The 15,788-nt window shown below is 41.9% G+C and overlaps 1 protein-coding gene across 8 annotated transcripts in view; it reads right to left on the bottom strand.

Annotated features, from left to right (window-relative positions):
- mecom (MDS1 and EVI1 complex locus) overlaps nucleotides 1–15,788 on the bottom strand; it is a 1,146,298-nt gene that overhangs the window by 395,879 nt on the left and 734,631 nt on the right. The gene's annotated exons all lie outside the window — the stretch shown is intronic.

Here is a 15,788-nt window from a genome sequence, read left to right on the forward strand (position 1 = left end):
ATAGTAGCCTCGCCGACTTTAAGGGCATTTAAATGGTCATTGGATAGACACCTGGATGAAAATAGAATAGTTTAGGTTGGATGGGCTTCAGAGAGGTTTCACAGGTCGGTGCAACATCGACGAAAATGAACAATCCAGAGGAAGAATAATTCACTGAGGAAAGCTGATCACAATGGGACAACAGAAAGCTGGGCCAGATAGACAGAGAACAAAATATTGGCCAGGAAATTGGTAACTGAGTGTTCAGGTGGCTGGATGGTTGCTTTGCGATGCAGAGTGATGCCAGCCATGCAAAGTCAATTTCGGCACTGGCTGAGGTCACCATGAATGATCTGCCTTCTTCGGCTCTCTCCTTGCCTGAGGTGTGGTGACCCTCAGGTTAAATTCACCACAGTCGTCTCTCACTCTCTCTGTTGTGCTCTCTGTATGAGAGCATAGATCTCTGGGGCTGTGGAGCAAACCATCAGATAACATAATGGGGAAGGGCAAAGTCTTTCAGAGCCACAAATAATAAGAAGGAAGTGGGGCTAATTAGGAACCAAAAACAGAATTAGACATGGAGGTAGAGGATTACTGAGGTATTTAAATGATTATTTTACCTCTGTTCTTATCAAGGAAGCAGATGGTACCCAGGCTAGTGTGAGACACAAGGAAGTTTAGTCACTAGAAGGTATCAGATTGAAGTATTGGCAAAACTGTTCATAATTAGAACTTAAAAGACACTACAATTAGTTGAGGTGCATCCAAGGACACCGAAGGAAGTTAGAGTGGAAATTGCAGGGGCACTACTGGAATCTTTTAATCTTCCCTGGACTTAGGAGAGATGCCAGAACACTGGAGATTCACAAACATTACTCTCTTTTTCAAAACAGGTTGTTAGGATAAACCCAGCAATGGTAGACCTGTCAGTTTAACTCTGGTAGTGTGGACAACTCCAGTTCTTGCAAAGGATAATTTCCCTTTCATAAATCCATGCTGACTCTGTCCGATCCTGTCACTGCTTTCCAAATACTCTGCTATTAAGGCTTTTGTAATGGTCTCCAGCATTTTCCCCACTGCTGACACCAGGTTGACAGGTGTATAATTTCCAGTTTTCTCTCTGCCTCCTTTTTTTTTAAACCTTGGGGTTACATTAGCTCCCCTCCACACCATAGGAACTGTTCCAGAGACTATAGAAACTTGAAAGATGACTACCAATGCATCCATTATTTCTATGGTCACTTCCATAACTATACTGGGATGTCGATCGCTCTCACTAGATCCTGCATTCTTCAACATTTTTAGCATGTTATGTGTGTCCTCTTTTGTGAAGGATGAAAAACAAATCTAATTAGTCTGCTCTCCCTTTGTTCTCCATTATGATTTCCCTTGTTTCTGACTGTCAGAGAATTACATTTGCCTTAATTCATTCTTTCCTTTGACAGTACCAACAGAAGCTCTCACAATCAGTTTTTTTTTAATGTTTCCTGCTACCTTATCCTTATATTCTACTTTCCTGCATGTAGGTTTGCTCGCTGAGCTGGAAGGTTCATTTTCAGACGTTTTGTCACCCTACTAGGTAACATCTTCAGTGGGCCTGCAAACAAAGCACTGTTGGTGTTTCCTGCTTTCTATTTATATGTTTGGGTTTCTGTGGGTTGGTGATGTCATTCATGTGGTGATGTCATTTCCGATGGTGATGTCATTTCCTGTTCTTTTTCTGAGGGGGTAGTAAATGGGATCCAAGACAGGATAGCCAGAAGGGACCTGAAGAAAGGGATTAGGAGAGCTAAGAGAGGGCATGAAAAATCCCTGGCGGATAGGATCAAGGATAACCCCAAGGCATTCTATGCGTATGTGAGAAACCTGAGAATGACGAGAACGAGGGTAGGTCCGATCAAGGACAGTGGTGGGAGACTGTGTATTGAGTCAGAAGAGATAGGAGAGGTCTTGAACAAGTACTTCTCTTCAGTATTTACGAACGAGAGGGACCGTATTGTTGAAGAGGAGTGTGTGAAACGGACTGATAAGCTAGAAGAGATACCTGTTAGGAAGGAAGATGTGTTGGACATTTTGAACAACTTGAGGATAGACAAGTCCCCCGGGCCTGATGGGATATATCCTAGGATTATGTGGGAAGCAAGAGAGGAAATTGCAGTACCGTTGGCAATGATCTTCTCGTCTTCACTGGCAACGGGAGTGGTACCAGGGAACTGGAGAGTGGCGAATGGTGTGCCCCTGTTCAAAAAAGGGAATAGGGATAACCCCGGGAATTACAGGCCAGTTGGTCTTACTTCTGTGGTAGGCAAAGTAATGGAAAGGGTACTGAGGGATAGGATTTACGAATATCTGGAAAGACACTGCTTGATTAGGGACAGCCAGCACGGATTTGTGAAGGGTAGGTCTTGCCTTACAAGTCTTATTGAATTCTTCGAGGAGGTGACCAAGCATGTGGATGAGGGTAGAGCAGTGGATGTAGTGTACATGGATTTTAGTAAGGCATTTGATAAGGTTCCCCATGGTAGGCTTATGCGGAAAGTCAGGAGGCATGGGATAGAGGGAAATTTGGCCAATTGGATAGAAAACTGGCTAACCGGTCGAAGTCAGAGAGTGGTGGTAGATGGTAAATATTCAGCATGGAGTCCAGTTACAAGTGGAGTTCCGCAGGGATCAGTTCTGGGTCCTCTGCTGTTTGTAATTTTTATTAATGACTTAGATGAGGGAGTCGAAGGGTGGGTCAGTAAATTTGCAGATGATACAAAGATAGGTGGAGTTGTGGACAGTGAGGAGGGCTGTTGTCGGCTGCAGAGGGACTTAGATATGATGCAGAGCTGGGCTGAGGAGTGGCAGATGGAGTTCAACCCTGCCAAGTGTGAGGTTGTCCATTTTGGAAGAACAAATAAGAATGCGGAATACAGGGTTAATGGTAGGGTTCTTGGTCAGGTGGAGGAACAGAGGGATCTTGGGGTCTATGTACATAGATCTTTGAAGGTTGCCACTCAGGTGGATAGAGTTTGTAAGAAGGCCTATGGAGTATTATCGTTAATTAGCAGAGGGATTGAATTCAAGAGTCGTGAAGTGATGTTGCAGCTGTACAGGACTTTGGTTAGGCCACATTTGGAGTACTGTGTGCAGTTCTGGTCGCCTCACTTTAGGAAAGATGTGGAAGCTTTGGAGAGGGTGCAGAGAAGATTTACCAGGATGTTGCCTGGAATGGAGAGTAGGTCGTACGAGGATAGGTTGAGAGTTCTCGGCCTTTTCTCGTTGGAACGGCGAAGGATGAGGGGTGACTTGATAGAGGTTTAGAAGATGATCAGAGGAATAGATAGAGTAGACAGTCAGAAACTTTTTCCCTGGGTACAACAGAGTGTTACAAGGGGACATAAATTTAAGGTGAAGGGTGGAAGGTATAGGGGAGATGTCAGGGGTGGGTTCTTTACCCAGAGAGTGGTGGGGGCATGGAATGCGCTGCCCGTGGGAGTGGTAGAGTCAGATTCATTGGCGACCTTTAAGCGGCATTTGGATAGGTACATGGATGGGTGCTTAATCTAGGATAGAAGTTCGGCACAACATCGTGGGCCGAAGGGCCTGTTCTGTGCTGTATTGTTCTATGTTCTATGTTCTATCTATGTTCTATGTTTATAGATATTATAGATAGAGTTCTGGTTGGAATGCCATGCTTCCAGGAATTCTCAAACCTATGAGCTTTCTAGCTCAGCAAGCAAACCTATATCCAGAACCTCAACCTGAGCTATAAATCTTCTCAAAACTTGCTAATTCTACTTTCCCTTCTTAATAAATATCTTTGTCCTCTTTCATTGAAATATAAACTGCTCCTAATCTCAAATCCGCTTGTTTTTTTTTCCATCAATTTGTGTGCCCTTCCTTGGACCAAGTAGTATCCCTGTCTCTATAAACTATACTTATCCAAATAGTAGCTGACATGAGACAGCTTTCAAAGAACTTTATAAATGGTAAATGGTTGAGATTATTCCTGGCCAAATTCATTTAAGGTTTTGAGTTATTTCTCTGTCAACAGAGACCTAACTCCACACATAATAAATATAGAATGAATAATCATCAGGGAAGATGATGGAGCTGCAATGGCAGGAATTTCTGGAGGTAATTCAGGAGGCACAGCAGAAATTCATCTCAAGCCAAGAAGAAACACAGTGAAGGATGACAAGGCAAGCATGGACAGCATAAAAGCAAAATGTAAAGCATACAATATGGTGAAGATTTGTGGGAAGCCAAAGGATTATGAAGCCTTTAAAAACCAGCAGAAGATACCTCAAAAAAAGCAAAAAAAGGAGTGAAGATAAAACATGAGGGTTAATTTGCTAGTGACATGAAAGAAGATTGCAAGACTGTTCTTAGATATCTGAAAAAGTAAGAGAGAGGCAAGAGTGGACAACTGGAAAATGAGGCTGGAGAAAAAGTAATGGGAAACAAAGTGGCAGAGGCACTGAGTAGGTACATTGCATCAGTCTTCATGGTGAAAGACACCAGCAGCACACCAGAACTTTGAATGAGTCATGGGCCAGAGTTGAATGTCATAGCCATCACTAAGAGAAGGTGCTGGGGAAGACAAAGGTCTGAAGGTGGATCAATCAGCCAGACTGAATGGACTATCACCAGGTAGTGATTTTTAGGATTAACTGGATTCAGGGACAGTCAAATAGGGACAGACCTAGAGACTGGAAAATGGCTAATGTATCACCCCTGATTCTAAAGGAAGGGAGGCAGAAGATAGGAAATGATAGGCTGCTTAGCCTGACCTCAGCAATTGATAAGATTTTTGAATCCATTATTAAGGATAAGATTGCAGAGTGCTTGGAAAAATAGGGCTGAGTCAGTATGGCTTCATCAAAGGGAGACCATATCTGACAAATCTGTTAGAATTCTTTGATGAGGTAACAAGCAAGTTCGACAAAGCAGAGCCAGTGGAAATGATACATTTGGATTTCCAGAAGACCTTTGGCAAAGTGCCACACAGGAAGCTGCTAGGTAAGACAAGAGTTCAAGATGTTCAGGGCAAGGTACTGACATGGATAAAGGATTGGCTGACTGGCAGAAGGAGAGCATAGGAATTAAAGGGGTCTTTTTCAGGATGGCAGCTGGTGATGAGTGGAGTTCTGTAGGGGTCAGCATTGGGAGCACAACTATTCACGTCATACATTAACAATCTGGATGAAGGAACTGAGGGCATTGTTGCTGAGTTTGGAAATAGCACAAAGAAATATGAAGGGACAGGTAGCAGGGAGGCTACAGAAAGGTTTGGACAGTGACAGATGGAATAAATGTGGGAAAGATTGAGGTTATGTATGCACTTTGGTAGGAAGAATAGATGTGAAACTTGACAGGGTTCAGAAAAGATTTACAAGGATGTTGCCAGGGTTGGAGGATTTGAGCTATAGGGAGAGGCTGAACAAGCTGGGGATGTTTTCCCTGGAGCATTAGAGGCTGAGGGGTGACCTTATAGAGGGATATGGATAGGATAAATAGACAAAGTCTTTTTCCTGGGGTGGGGGAGTCCAGAACTAGAGGGCATAGGTTTAGGGTGATAGGAGAAAGATATAAAAGAGACCTAAGAGGCAACTTTTTCACACAGAGGGTGGTATGTGTATGGAATGAGCTTAGTGAGTTTTGAGAAGATATGTAGCTCAGGTTGAGGTTCTGGATATAGGTTTGCTCACTGAGCTGGAAGGTTCATTTTCCAGATGTTTCATCAACCTACTAGGTAACATCTTCAGTGCGACTTTGTTTTACATCAACCTGGCAAAGGAAACACTGACTACATTATTAGAAGACACAAAGACACATACACCAAACACACCAACTTCATCAGTAAGGACAGTATGGTCAAGCTAGTGGACCTATGCCTTACCGCCCACTTCACCTTCAACAACAAAACCTACAGACAAACCAATGGAACACCCAGGGGATCTCTGATATCAGGGTTCTTAGCAGAGGCCGTAATACAGAGACTCAAACAAACAGCTCTGCCAACCATCCAACCCAAACTTTGGGTCCACTACGTAGATGACACCTTTGTCATCACTAAACGAAACAAATTAGAGGAAACCTTCAAGACCATCAATAATACCCTTACTGGCATAAAATTTACTAAAAAGGAGGAACACAACAAACTGCCATTCCGAGATGTCACAGTAGAGCGAACAGCCAACAGGAAACTTCAAACCAACATCTACAGGAAAACAACACATACAGACCAAATATTGAACTACAGAAGCAATCATCTCAACACCCACAAATGAAGCTACATCAGAACATTATTTCAATGAGCCACCACACATTGCAGCAGAAAGGAACTGCGCAGAGCAGAGGAAAATCACCTATACAGTGAATTCAAACAGAACGGGTACCCAATAAATATAGTTCACAGATTTCTCAGCAACAAACCCAAGCAAGCAGACAAAACACATCCAGAAACCCAGCCACTCTCCCCTACATCAAAAACATCTCAGAAATGACTGCCAGACTACTCAGACCCCTTGGCATCATGGTAGCCCACAAACTCACCAACACACTAAAACAGCAGCTAATGAACTTGAAAGACAACAAGCAAAACTAACATCATTTACAAAATACCGTGCTAGAACTGTAACAAACACTACATTGGACAAACAGGCAGAAAACTAGCCACCAGGATACATGAACATCAGCTAGCCACAAAACAACATGACCCTCTCTCACTATTACCCTTACATACGGAGGAGGAAGGACACCATTTCAACTGGGACAACACATCCATCCTAGGACAAGGCAAACAAAGACACACACAAGAATTCCTAGAAGCATGGCATTCCAACCGGAACTCTATCAACAAACACATCGAGTTAGACCCAATCTACCATACCCAGAGAAAAAGAACAGGAAATGACATCACCACAAGAAATGATGTCACCACAGGAAATGACATCACCAACCCAAGGAAACCTAAACATATAATAGAAAGCAGGAATTATCAATAGTGCTTCGCCTGGAGGCTCACTGAAGATGTTACCTAGTAGGGTGACAAAACGTCTGGAAATGATCCTTCCAGCTCAGTGAGCAAACCTACATCCATGAATGAGCTGCCAGAGGAAGTGGTGGAGTCTAGTACAATTTCAACATTTAAAAGACATTTGGATGGGCATATGAATAGGAAGGGTTTGGAGGAATATGGGCCGGATGCTGGCAGGTGGGACTAGATTGGGTTTGGATATCTGGTCGGCATGGACAAGTTGGACTGAAGGGTCTGTTTCTGTGCTGTACATCTCTATGATTCTATAATAGAGACATACACTATTTTCTAAACTTTTGGAAATCTGAAGCACAAAGAGACTTGGGAGCACTGGTCAAGGATTCACTTCAGTTTAACATGCAGATTCAGTTAGCAGTTAGGAAGGCATTTCTCTGTTCAGCAACTAAGGATTGTAGCTGTGTACTCTGTACCTAAAGTGGCACAGTGTATTGGTACTTTTCACTGCACTCATTTGGGTACATGTGACAATAAAGCTAATTCATTCATTCAATGTACACATTCATTTCAAGAAGGCTAGAATACAAGCAGGGATGTACTGCTGAGGCTGTAAAAGGCTCTGGTCTGAGTGCATTTGGAATATTGTGAGCAGTTTTGGATCCCATATCCACAAAGAATGTGCTGATGTTGGAGGGGGGTCCAGAGGAGGTTTGCAAGAATTACCCTGGAGGTGAATGGCTTGTCCTATGAGAAGTGGTTGAGGACACTGGATTTAGAAGAATGAGGGGAGATCTCTTTGGTGGTAAGATGGCAGCACAACAGGATGCTCCATGTGGAGCATCTCAGCTCTGCCTGTTTATTTTTGTTTCTTTTCTACCTTTTTCTCACTCTCTCAGCAGTCCCAGAGCGACACGTGAGGTACTCTGAGTACTGGAACAACCTGAGTATGTGGAATCCCGAGTCCTGGAGCCATGTGAGGTGAAATGAATCTCGGTACAGTACGACTCACCTTGTTGCTGCTGAGTACCAGTGAGGAGGGGACTGGAGGCTGGAGCAATGTGGGACAACTGTTAGACTTGGGCCTATACCACATGCTGCGTTGCTGCTGTTTGAAATTCATATTAGATTGTAATGTAAATCCTTTTCATAATGATATATCTACCTCATTTCTAACTTATTCTTAGAAAATAAGAATGTAAGAAGTATGAGCAGGTGTAGGTCATCCGGCCCCTCGAGCCTGCTCTGCCATTCAATATGATCATGGCTTACCTTTTCATGGGACTCTGCTACATTACCCACTCTCTCACCATATCCCTTAATTCCATCACTGTTCAAAACATTATCTCCGAAAGCTTAAAAAATGTTCAATGAGGAAGCCTCAACTCCTTCACTGGGCAGGGAATTCCATAGATTCACAACCCACTGGGTAAAGAAGTTCTTTCTCAATTCAGTCCTAAATTTGCTCCCCCTAACCTTGAGGCTTCTCCCTCTTGTTTTAGTTACATCCGCCAGAGGAAACATCATTCTTGCTTCTATCTTATCTATTCCCTTTATAATTTTATATGTTTCTATAAGATCTCCTCTTATGCTTCTGAATTCCAATGAATATAATCCCAGTCTACACAGTCTCTCCTCATAAGCCAACCCCCTCAACTCCAGAATAAACCCAGTGAACCTCCTCTGCACCCCCTCCAGTGCCAGTACATCCTTTCCCAAGTAAGGAGACCAAGATTGCACATAGTACTCCAGGTGTGGCCTCACCAGCACCTTGTACAGCTGCAACATAACCTCACTTTAGAATGAACATATTTCAGTTCTTTCATATGTAAATTAAAGAACTTTTTCACAATTATATTCTCAAGTGAACTTTAACAATTGATGTCATGTTGTCCCAGATAATGCATTGAAAATGAGAGGTGTTCTGTGTGAGATTGTTGTGCCATAATGTTCAGACTGATTCTAATCTAAAAAATTGATTTAAAGAATCTTACATGGATTCATGCAGTTTTTGAGCAAAATAAAACTCTTTGTTATGGTGGACGCTGCAAGATGTGTCAGAGTGTCGACACAGATACCACCATTATGCGTGAGGGCATCTCCCACCATGTACATGGCAGGTACTCACATGACTCAGCCAATGTTGTCTATCTCATATGCTGCAGGCAAGGATGCCCTGAGGCATGGCACATTAGTGAGACCGAGCAGAGGCTACGGCAATGGATGAATGGACACTGCACAACAATCACCGACAGGAGTGTTCCCTCCCAGTTGGAGAACACTTTAGTGGTCCGGGACATTCGGCCTCAGACCTACGGGTGACTATCTTCCAAAGTGGTCTTCCGGACAGGCAATGACACAAAGTGGCCAAGCAGAGGCTGATAGCCAAGTTTGGTACTCATGGGGATGGTCTCAACCAGGACTTTGGGTTTATGTCACACTACAGGTGATCCCACTGCACTACACGGTGGCACAGTGGTTAGCACTGCTGCCTCACAGCGCCAGAGACCCAGGTTCAATTCCCGCCTCAGGCGACTGACTGTGTGGAGTTTGCACGTTCTCCCCGTGTCTGCGTGTGTTTCCTCCGGGTGCTCCGGTTTCCTCCCACAGTCCAAAGATGTGCAGGTCAGGTGAATTGGCCATGCTAAATTGCCCGTAGTGTTAGGAAAGGGGTAAATGTAGGGGTATGGGTGAGTTGCGCTTCGGCGGGTCGGTGAGGACTTGTTGGGCCGAAGGGCCTGTTTCCACACTGTAAGTAATCTAATCTAATCTACACACAGACAGGTGCACGCACACACAGACACACACAGAGAAACAGATACCCAGACACTCCTACACACACACACACACACACACATTCCTACAGACCCATACACTCACGCAGACCCTCTGTCATACACTTACGCATACACTCCCACACGTACCCTCTCACAGACGTAACTCCTTTACACTCACACTCACGTATATACACACACTCTCCAACAGACACCCTTAACCTCCCCCACCAACCCCCCTCACACACACACATACCCACAAGAACACACTCACATATAAGTTTGTGGGATGAATTTGTACTTATAGAATTACACTTTATTTTGCTCTAACACTGCATGAATCCATGTAAGATTCTGTAAATCCCTTTTTTAGATTAGAATCAATCTAACCATTGTGGCGCAGTCTCACACAGGGCACCACGCAACTTCAATACATTATCTGGGCCAACATGACACCAATCGTTAAAGTTCACTTGAGAATGTAACTTTAAAAATGTTCTGTGATTTACATATGAAAGAACTGAAACCAATATGGTCATTCTAAAAGATGAGAGATTTAACAAACAATCCAGGTCTTTTTCAATACATAATTTCAGTTACATCACACTGTAAACTTTTGCTATAAATTCTGCGTCTTATGATCTTATACTCCACAACCACCTGATGAAGGAGCAGCACTCCAAAAGCTAGTGCTTCCAAATAAACCTGTTGGACTATAACCTGATGTTATGTGATTTTTAACTTTGTACACCCCAGTCCAACACCGGCATCTCCAAATTATAAAAGCTAAGTTCTTGCAGTGTCAACTATATTATAGGTCTTAACTGTTGCATTATGCTTTATTGTCATCACATCAGGGAACTTTTAAGAAACATACTCATGATATCATCACTGCCATTTATGACCAGAGAATACAAATGTCTCAACCTCCATTTATCCCAGGATCATTGGAAGAATATTGCGGTGTCAGAAAAATGCTGCTCTATGCAACTTAGTAGCTTAATATTAGTCCAGACAATTAGGTATTGAGAAGTGTCATGTTTGTGTATATTGGTTAGTTGTGATAAATGTCTGTTGGATTTTCCAATGCCATGATATTTATGCCCAGTAAGCATTGCCACATCAGTAAATATCTGCTAAAGGCACATATCCCATCATAACCAATTACAAGTCCATACTCAGGCAAGGAATTATGAACTTTGGCGATTCCAAATATACCAAAGTGAGGTCTGTCATCACAGATGGATGCAAGTAAGCAACTAAGTTTTTTAGATTCAAATGAACAGGAATCCTTATCACACTGACCAGTGTTAGTAAAGCATCTCCTATTTTCTAATCAGCACCATAACATTTACACAAGTCCAGAGACAAACTGCTCGTTGAGGTTGGGTGTATGCTTCGGCTTATAACTTGTACAGATGGGAAATGAAACAAGTACTAACGTTACAGGAATATAATTAACATGGGGGCACTGTAACATTAATTTTAAATGCTGACATGATTTATTAAAAACACAAGTTTAAATAAAAGTTGAAAATTTAATTCTGCTCAATTTAACATTTCTTCATGTCTTTCCACTTCTCAGTTTCTCTATTTGTCAGTTTAGCTTCAGTTCTATGACATGTTAATGCATCTATTTTACCTTCTAAAGATTAACATTATGATATTTCAATTAGTTTTATTCATTTTTCCCTCCTGTGGGAAACTATCTTCCATTTTAGCAAGTGGGAAAACTAAAAAACAGTTCAGCTTTCTTTCTTTAGCAAATCAAACATCTTCAATTGGATTTCAGATCGACCGTCAAGTGTCTTGTCTCTGAAGGTTGAGAATGGACCAGACTAGACTTGGTGGGCCTCAGCAGCCCAGAAAGACTCTAGGTGGTACTGCAAGAGCCAAGCGAAGAAAACAATATTAGATCTGGTTGGCCTTAGGCCAAAGTAAGAAAATATCTCTGTACAGCCTAATTGCACTGCATATGTGAATAATAATGTGTTACAACAATGAAGGTAGAAAACAGGTTTATTCTCATGATTTCCCTCAGGTAAAATTCCCATTCTCAGCTGGACTTCCTCAAATTCAGGGGAAGAACGTTTGACTTAGGTGAAGAGAAGAAGGGATTTAAAAAGTGGGGAAGGAGAGGAAAAATGGAATGGAATATATCTTAAGATTTAATTGTGGGCAGTTATTGTAAAACTAAATATCTGTCGCACTTCACGGACATCATTATGAATTGCATTATTTATCCAAAGAGCATTGCTGGCCTAAGCAGAACCTGGGTTAGTAAAATTTGTTTTCTCTTCCAGCTATATAATTTGGGTTATTAGATGATCTAAAACACACATCTACATATACAGAATTTCGTTTTTTGCCGGGGAGGTTTTAAGTCTAAATACAAATATTGAAACTATGGCCATGACTGAGACCACCTGCTGAAAGCATCTGTTTCAGTTTATCAGGAATAAAAATACATCCGATCTAAGATAAATGTTGGAAGCTTTCCCATCGTATCAGTGTTAGATAGGTGTCTTTCCATGGCTAAGCTTGTTTCTTTCACTAAAAACCAATTTCATTTCTTCCTTTTTAACTTGTTTGCTGAAAGTGAAAAGACTGTCATTGCAGGCAGAAGAATTGTCCTATTCTCTTTCTGAAAGGCATATTTTTCTCATTCACATCCATGGCTTGGTCCTTACAAAGGATTGATGATTCAAAATGGGACCACTTTTAGGTGACAGGTCATTCTATTTCTAATCCATTATAATTTTTCTCACAGAGAGTTTCACAAGGGTAGAGAAGTTAGCATTGTGTCAGAAATAAGTGAAGATATTCTGAAGTATATTTCACTCATCATCTGTCTCATTGGAACTCAAGGCCTGGAATCTCTCGATTCATTTATTTAGAGGTTTTGTTTATTTCTGTTCAAGAAACATTAAAATGAGATTTCTGTTGTTCTGCCAAGATATTGATTTAGTGATGCAAACTAATAGCTCCACATTTATTTTATCTATTTTTCTCCTGTGAGATGTGCTTCATATGACCAGAGAAGGCCATTCAGCCCCTTGATACTTTTCTGTTACATATGGCTGATCTTCAATCTCATTCTATGAAGCCAACTTTACTCATGCACCTGAATACCTTTGAATAACAAAATATCACTTGAGATTTCCTGCCTCAACTCCCCTGACACTGCAGACCCCCACCATCATCTGTTCTGTCTCCACACTGTCCATGCCCTCACAATCTGATACACTTCTATCAGGTCCCCTCTCTGCTCTAAAGAAAACAACCTGAGCTTATCCAGTCTCTCTTCATCACTGAGATGCTCCCTCCCAGGCAACATCCTGGTGAATCTGCTCTGCGTCCCATTTAGTGCAATCACAGCCTTCCTGTAGGGTATTGGCCAGAACTACACACAGCATTCCAGCTGTAGCCTCATCAAATCATGTATAGCTCAATCATAACCTCCCTATTCTTATAATTTATGTCTCAACTGATATAAGTAAGTGTCCTGTAAACCTTCTTAACTAACATATTAACCTGCCCTGCCACCTCCAGAGATCTTGGATAAGCACCCCAAGATCCTTCTGTTCCTCTGAGCTTCCTAGTGTCTTGCTATTTATTGAGTATTTATTTGCCTTGTCACAATAATCAGGATTAAACTCTATTTGCCATGGATCTGCCCATCTGATCCAGGGTCAGAGACAGCCTGCGTGTAGAGGGGTGGGGGGGTACGGTTGAACCCTCAGACTGGGAGTGAGGTGGACTCTTTCTTTCCTCCTGCTCCAAAACCCCAACCTGAAAGCAGGTTTGGAGAGGAGGTAATCTCAAGCTGAAAGACAATCAGTCTCTGACCACCCCCCTCAGTCAGCAGGACATTAACTTGGAGCGTTCAGCACCATAAGCGAACCAAGGTCAGAATTTGTTTGACACAACTCCTAGGCTTGGTCCTGGACCCCACCAACTTCAATGGTAACCAGAACTTTGGGTCTGTCTCTCCTGTACGCTGCTGCTTCAGGAAGTTAAAAAAAGCTTTATTGCCTAGCTCTACTGTGTGCCATGCTTTAGTGTTCACTTCTATTAATTATTAATTTGAATGATTGGTTTATTGCTTTGGAATCATTCTTTATTAGAAATTCCTGCTTGCTGTTGTGCCAGAAATTATTTTCCTGAAATTTTCTCAGTGTCCACCTGTGACAGAGAGAAATTGAAATGTGATCCCTTGTACTCCTGTCTGAACTGTTCACAGTACTGCCTATCACCATTTCATTGGAAAATTTGGTCATTGAACTTTCTATCTTTTCTACATCTGTGATGAATACTATAAATATGAGGCCTGAACACATCTTTGGAGGACATCATTATCACCTTCTGCCAATTGGAAGACCTGCCTATGACCCAGAGTCTCTGTGACCTTCTCCTCAAACAATTCTTGAACCACAATAATAATTTGCCTTGGCTTTTATGACATTTGACTTCAGTTCACAGTTTCTTGTGGTAGATATTGTTAAATATTTTATCAGAGTCCATATGAATAAGACTTTTAGACATTCCCCTCATCACTACGTCAGTTACTTCTCTAAAAAACTTAACCAAAAACCTCTCCAATGAATTGAAAATGTTCAAAGTTTTCAGTCATCTCACACTCAGTTATAAACTCTAGCAATTTTTGAACATGTTAGGCTGCCAGTTTATAATGTTGGTGTTACTGTTATCAAATAGAAGAGAAATGTGCAATTTTCTGACCAAGGGAAAGAGTTCCTTAATCAAGAGGACCATGGAAGATTCTTGACTGAGCTGCTGCTTTATGGGGGCTTGCATGATTTGGAGAATGGATCTGTACCCTTTAGCAGATATCCACAGAAAGTGTCAGCAAATGTCCACAACAGATCATATGGGGACTTGTTCTGTGACCTAAGAGCACTCTACATTTACACATGGTTCCATTGACTACCTAGCAATAGGATTTTTTAAAATTTAAAGTCACTCAGCAGTTCTGTCCAGCGATTTTGTTATCTCTTTAAACTGTGGATTGAAATGTTTATTTACTCACAAGACTCCTTGCAGAGCCTCCCTGCAGGCCATTTGTCCAGTGACATGTGGACACTCCAGACTTTTATTGTTTGATACCAGGAGTGGGAATAGGAACGTTGCTTTTATGTGGCATAATTGTTTATTGACAATTAAGGGATAATTGGTGTTTTTACTGCCCTGGCTGATTTCACTAATTTATTTTGCCACCAACTTTCCCTCATTAAATAGCAATACACATCAGTAACTGAATGCCCTGGGGCATGCAGATAAGGCAGAGTGAATGTAATGCAAGGGGTGTTGATAACCCTTGGGGATAAACACCCATGATCTGACAAATCTCTCTATTTTTAAACTGCGCAAGTTAGCTACATAAATTGAAGTGACTGATACCATCCCATGACCAGCTCTGCCCTGAAACAAAGATTTTATCAAAGTTAAAATCTAAGTGACAATTAGCCTCAATGAGATAATGTAAATAGTCATTTCACAATGAGCGGAAGCAACCTATTGGGAGGATTGAACACTGTTAAGCAAATAGATTAGTTAAAAATCACACAACACTAGGTTATAGTCCAACAGGTCTAATTGGAAGCACTAGCTTTCGGAGCGCTGCTCCTTCATCAGGTAGCAGCTCCAAAGCAAATAGATTAGTAATGGACCACAGTGATGAGGTATCTCTTGCACAACACAAAGCAGACCCTGGTGAATCTATGGGCTATTTCACACTCTGATGGATTTTACTTTCCAATAATAAAGGCTTTTATTTACATTTCAGGAAGTATCAGAGACACGTTACTGACAATGAAGATCTGACAATGAACGTCTTGAAAAATGTCCAGATTACAGAGGAGGAACTGCTGAATGTCTTGAAACGGTTAAAGGTGGACAAATCCCCAGGACCTGATCAGGTGTATCCGAGAACTCTGTGGGAAGCTAGAGAAATGATTGCTGGGCCTCTTGCTGAGATATTTGTTTAGATTAGATTACTTACAGTGTGGAAACAGGCCCTTCGGCCCAAAGGATCC

This window comes from Chiloscyllium punctatum, chromosome 6, assembly GCF_047496795.1.
Source record: "Chiloscyllium punctatum isolate Juve2018m chromosome 6, sChiPun1.3, whole genome shotgun sequence".
Taxonomy (NCBI): Eukaryota; Metazoa; Chordata; class Chondrichthyes; order Orectolobiformes; family Hemiscylliidae; genus Chiloscyllium; species Chiloscyllium punctatum.